General features: G+C 43.7%; 1 pseudogene; it reads right to left on the bottom strand.

The window, feature by feature from the left end:
* Nucleotides 1-718: 718 nt before the first annotated feature.
* Nucleotides 719-6,368, bottom strand: LOC126089762 (uncharacterized; annotated as a pseudogene).
* Between the last annotated feature and the right edge of the window lie 277 nt (nt 6,369-6,645).

The raw sequence follows: 6,645 nt of genomic DNA, 5'->3' as shown, positions 1-6,645 counted from the left end.
GCTGACTCGACTACTTAGGTTTATTCTACATTTATGTACGATTATTTTCTACTTACTGTACAATCTTAGATGGTACATATTTAGCTTTCTTTCCTATTTGATCTGGAGATGATCTGGAGTGGTCGAAATGTGCCATGTAATCAAACTTTGCACGTGAGCCTGAAGAATAGGTGAGAACTCTGTTTAAATTTGATTCACTCTGACATAATGAAAATGATATCGGTTTGTATAGTCTGTTACGTAACAAAGCATAGAATTAAAACCGTGTCTTACAAGGCCAAATCAGAAAGACTTTGCCCCTATTTTTTATATGCCGAAGTATGGTACATACATCCTAGTCTACGAACCTTACATTATTTTTTCACATAGTCTCCACACCATTTCACACGTTTGTGCCATAGCAGCAATAAATTTGAGGTGCCCCTGAGGTAGACTGAATATGGAACTACCGTCGGACTGCTTTCTTGGCTTCTTCGTTACTTGTGAATCACTGCCGTGCCAGATTTTCGGCAGTTCTGATTGCCACATGTGGTCTCGCTTTGTCGCGGAGCAGAATCACGTTGTCCACATTGAGAATCCCTCGGCGCCTTCTCCTGATGGCAACCCTCAGACGTGCCAGTGCAGAACAATAACTGTCGGCATTGATGGTTGCACATTGTGGTGTGAAACCCCGCAGGAGCGGTTCACGGCTATCCCCGAAGGCCGTTAACGTAACTTTCCCAACTGATGGCACTGAACGGAACATTTTTATCACAGGCGAACACGAATGTTTCTACACCAAGCTCTGCTCCTTGGATTCCGGAGTTAAATGCAGTATCCACATTTCATAGCCAGTACCAATGCGGTCGAGAAAACCTTCACCCTCCTTGAAGTACCATCCCAGATGATTCAGTGAAAACAACATTCGCTTGCCATTCATCATGTCATCATAAAGCACCCACCCACATGAAACCCTCCAGTTCCCTAAGGACTCATGAACGCTGTCGTAAGCATTCCCATACGATATACCAAGCTCGCGGAAAATGGCCGTGATGTACACACCCCGATCTGCTTCCACCGTTACTTCCGCGAGGGAAATGTCAGTCAGCAACGAACGCGACCTCCCCGATCGCTCATTGTCATGCAAGACTATACGGCCTTTGTCGAACTCCCAACATAAACACCTCAAAATTCTTAATGACACAACGGATCTACGATACTTCCGAACCAAGTTAAAAGCTTGATAGTGGCGCCCCCACCTCTCCCCTCTGCCACCCGAGCGTTTGAGATATGACGTCAAAAATTTTAAAAAAATCAATTTTTCAGATATACACTAGTGGCCATTGAAATTGCTACATCACGAAGATGACCTGCTACAGACGCGAAATTTACCAACAGGAAGAAGATGCTGTGATATACAAATGATTAGCTTTTCAGAGCATTCACACAAGGTTGGCACCGGTGACGACACCTACAACGTACTGACATGTGGAAATTTTCCAACCGATTTCTCATACACAAACAGCAGTTGACCAGCGTTGCCTGGTGAAACGTTGGTGCGATGCATTGTGTAAGGAGGAGAAATGCGTACCATCACGTTTCCGACTTTGACAAAGGTCGGATTGTAGCCTATCGCGATTGCGGTTTATCGTATAGCGACATTGCTGCTCGCGTTGGTCGAGATTCAATGAAGCCACGTCTCGATCCCTGAGTCAACAGATGGGGACGTTGCAAGACAACAACCATCTGCGCGAACAGTTTGACAACGTTTGCAGCAGCATGGACTATCAGCTCGGAGGCCATGGCTGCGGTTACCCTTGACGCTGCATCACAGACAGGAGGGCCTGAGATGGTGTACTCAACGACGAACCTGGGTGCACGAATGACAAAACGTCATTTTTTCGGATGAATGTAGGTTCTTTTTACAGCATCATGATGGTCGCATCCGTGTTTGGCGACATCGCGGTGAATGCACATTGGAAACGTGTATTCGTCATCGACGTACTGGCGTATCACCCGGTGTGATGGTACGGGGTGCCATTGGTTACACGTCTCGGTCACCTCTTGTTCGCATTGACGGCACTTTGAACAGTGGACGTTACATTTCAGATGTGTTACGACCCGTAGCTCTACCCTTCATTCGATCCCTGCCAAACCCTGTATTTCAGCAGGATAATGCACGACCGCATGTTGCAGGTCCTGTACGGGCCTTTCTGGATACAGAAAATGTTCGACTGCTGCCCTGGCCAGCACATTCTCCAGATCTCTCACCAATTGAAAATGTCTGGTCAATGGTGGCTGAGCAACTGGCTCGTCACATTCTGCCAGTCACTACTCTTGATGAACTGTGGTATCGTGTTGAAGCTGCATGGGCAGCTGTACCTGTACACACCATCCAAGCTCTGTTTGACTCAATGCCGAGGCGTATCAAGGCCGTTATTACGGCCAGAGGTGGTTGTTCTGGGTACTGATTTTTCAGGATCTATGCACCCAATATGGATGAAAATGTAATCACATGTCAGTTCTAGTCCAATGAATACCCGTTTATCATCTGCATTTCTTCTTGGTGTAGCAATTTTAATGGCCAGTAGTGTATGTTCATTTTGTAGAGCATATCTTTCTGAAGAGTTTGATATCCAAAACATATATGTTCGAGGAAATGTAAGACATGTCATTTGGTCTTAAAGTGTGCCAAAGTACAGTGCCACGCCTCTTCACACAGCATTTTTCTATCGCACGTCACTGTACGTCGCTCTGTGTGTGTGAAATCTTATGGGACTTAACTGCTAAGATCATCAGTCCCTAAGCTTACACACTACTTAACCTAAATTATCCTAAGGACAAACACACACACCCATGCCCGAGGGAGGACTCGAACCTCCGCCGGTAGCAGCCGTACGGTCGCTCTGTAAAATTCAAAGGTGTATATTTTGCAATGGAAACCATCAAACCTGTATTCAGGGCAATGGGAATTAAAATGTCCAGTTGTGCCTCATCTACTCCCCGTCGACCAGTTTGACGTCATAAATCCACCCCCCCTCCCCATTAGAAAAAAAATCAGTTACTCTGGGTGGGATTATCTGTGACAGGGAGGATGAGAACACGTCAAAAAATATGCACTGTTTATCGCCCGTTAGCTGTTAACTTTCTCTTTCATGTGATTCAAAATTAAATATAGGAAACATAAAACCAGTGAAGACAAGAGACAACCAAGACCGTACACATTTCTTCAATCTTTAGGTCCCAGCACTTTTTTCACTTTAATCTTGCTACAGCCTTACACGGCGCGCTTTCCTTTCTGCGAAAGAGTCTATTACCTCCTCAAAGTTCTTTAAAAGTTCTGATATATGAAAAATCAAAATGCTGTTGTGTAATACTGAAAAAGCTGTTAATACGAATAGTACCCAAGAGTGGTGTGGTTTCTCGATTTGATTACTCTTTATTTGTCACTGCCTGCTAGATAAAACGAAATAGGCCTTTCTAATATTGCAGCAATTCTAACGAGAATGTTTTGGCACAAACGGTTATTTTTATCTACCGCATTTATATGAGATCGGGAAGTAGTAGTACTACGAAATTTTTATATAGACTTGGAATCGTCATATTCGTCCATATAATTTGTGCTTCTTCTCCTTCGCCGTTCTAACAAACAATCTTGTCATCAGTAATTCTGTAGCTATTTCGGACCCTCATTTGCATCTTAGCGTTACACAGAAAACAGCAGGCCATAATATTAAACACACACAGCTTGTGTTAAATAATTTTATTTACCTTATACAATTTAATACAGCAAGACTTCTTGGTGTTTAACAACCACACCACAATTACAATAAAATTTTTCTCAAACCCCTACGAACATTTACTTAACCAATGTATACAGCATTAATTACATTTGCTCCTCGCACAAACATTTAATAAAATCAACTTGCCAAACTCAAAACCGGCAAGACTAGGCTGTACAATGACTTCCCTTTGCAGTAACATTTTATACCAAAGGAATAATGTAAATAAATATTAAAAACCCAAGGAATAAAAAGGTAGCTTCTAAAATCTTAACGCTCCCTACTGAAGGCAGCCGGTGAACAACTTCTGACTAAAGAATAACCAAGTATATGTCAGTACAAATAAACACTAATTGAAATAACTAAAAATTATAAGAGACCCTCAGCATTTAAAGATTGCTTGGTTCCATACCAACGTAAAACCTTGGTTTACAAAAATTTAAACCTTTATAGCTCACACACAAGGTACAAATAACAACATTGTGGGTGATAAAAAAGGACAATTAACCAAGTAGAGCCTTAATGAATCTGAGCGGGCACTAATGACAGAGTGCCACTCAACATTACAAGATCGAAGTCGTCATACTTCAAGCCTGAAGCACATTCGCCAGAATGGAAGAGGAACGGGGTACCAAGCTTAACGACCTGACGGAGCAAGAAACAAAGAGCGAGGCAATACTTAGCTTAAAAGACGTGACCGAGGAAGAGGGCCTCCACACGGAGCCGGTCAAACAGTTCACAGTTCAGCTGGAAACGGCCAAGTCGTCAAGCCCTGATATCACGCCCCACCGAACCGGACGAAATTCATTGCGCTCCACGTAACGGTAACATAACCCAACTACAACAGCACACTCGCATTTACACATTCCTACTACACAAGACAATAAACTAGAACAATTAAAACAGGAAAGTTCGCTTGGAAAAGGTTTTTAACTCAGCAACTTAAGCATTCACTTAAATACCATAACCCCACGCGATAGTAACAGCTGAGTTTATTCTAAAGACAAGGCCGATCTGAACTATATTTTCATGAAACAAAATGTGATTTTACAAGACAGCATTGTCTTTCGTTACTCGTCACTAATGTGTAGATACTTGTTTTTAAAAAGCACGGTTAGTACCACCATAAACATAGAATCGCTAAATAACGAGTAGCTCACTACTCTTGCTTACATATATATATATCTGCTGATCCTTTATCAGATAGTAAGAAAACAAGGTGGATTGCCTAAGGCACATTGTCATGGCGTGTGTGACTTAACTTGCTACGGCACACTCGGGATCAAACTCAAACATATGAGCAGGCGGACGGTTAATCCAGGCGACGCTCCGGCAACCTCTTCTCAACGTTCATCCGCGGGGTGAGTACAAAACCAAACACCACGTGTGGTGCGAGAACCCAACTTCGCCGGCGTCTCCGGACGCAACACCCCACTCGTAACACGCGCAATGAGCATGTGCACCAAGTAAGGGTCAACCTCCAGACCCCGTAGTACCTCGCGACCGTCAGACGACAGAGAGATCGCTGCCTCGACACTGCGGACTTAAATAGCCGGACCCGCGATGAACAACTGACTCACGGCTGGCCTAAGAAAAATCGAAGGCGAAGATGACACTAGCGGGACAGAAGTACCAGCCGCGCTACGTGTCACTATTCTTGCGATTGTCAAAAGTTGTTCTCCACTTAATTCACTAACCCTGCCAGACGATTGTCAAAAGTTGTTCTCCAGTTAATTCACTAACCCTGCCAGAATCACCGGTTTAGTTATCCCGCGTTTATTCTCCGGTTAGTCGTTATTAAGTGTTCATATAACGGGTTTCCGTGCTATTCCGAGAATAAAACTTAAGCGGCTGCTGAAGGGGACTGTACAACTAGCCGTTAGTACTGTAGCGATCTGGCAAAAATTTTGTATCAAAATTTCATTTTCTTGGATACATCGAGAAGATTAACATATAATCTTCCTTACCTGTTATTCCAGTTAGTCGTTTATTTCCACTCTGGCAGTCTGAATCTATGGATTTCGCTAATAATTACAGCAAAGCTTATCATTCGCACAGCCAGTCAACCACATAACCAAACAGCGATTAGTATTCGCCCCTTCAGGTTTATTCGGCTCAGCTCGTACAGTCCTATCCCCTTTTGTTTGCGGGAAAGTTTTCTATTTCTTGATGCGACGGAGATTCCACTGGCAGAGATACCACGTACACTATGCTCAAAAATCAACGTATGATTCGTTCAGAAATCAACTTAGAATGTCTTCAGAAATGTTCAAAAACCAACAGGGATGCGTTTCAAGATCATACGAATAATCGACAGACCAACGTGCGCTGGATGTTAGGCGCTTTATGAAACAAAGTTCGTTTCTTCAAGAATATGAATTTGGAGCCCCCTGAAATTGCCGCCCGGGCTGGATACCACGGTTTGCCTCACCCCCCCCCCCCCCCACTTTTCCTCCTACATCAGGGCCTGCTCAATGCCAGACAGCTTTCCCCATAGATGGGCTACATTTCTCTGTAGATTTAGATGGGCATTCCACCCTTGCTCCATAGAAAACGAATCACACTTCGTTACTCTAACGCCATGGACGTGTGAAGCGTAACCGCCATCTTTAATAACTGACAGCAGCCCACGCGGCGTAGTTACCGGCAGATACATTCGGCACGAGCCAAGATAAGTCCTACGCTGGGAATGGATATGATGGCTTCTAATTTACAGCCGTAATTTGGCCATAAAAAATAGGGGCAAAGACTTTCTGATTGGCCCTCGTATAGTGCATGTTTAATTTAGCGCAAGAACAGCTCACAGAAGCACTGATGATGACATAGCTTCAAATACAGCTTATTGAATAGTTACTAGTCGTCAGGTTGGAAGTTAAAACGGTGC

This window comes from Schistocerca cancellata, chromosome 1 (assembly GCF_023864275.1).
Source record: "Schistocerca cancellata isolate TAMUIC-IGC-003103 chromosome 1, iqSchCanc2.1, whole genome shotgun sequence".
NCBI lineage: Eukaryota > Metazoa > Arthropoda > Insecta > Orthoptera > Acrididae > Schistocerca > Schistocerca cancellata.
The sequence above is the reverse complement of the archived record's forward strand: the minus strand, read 5'-3'. Positions and strand labels throughout refer to the sequence as shown.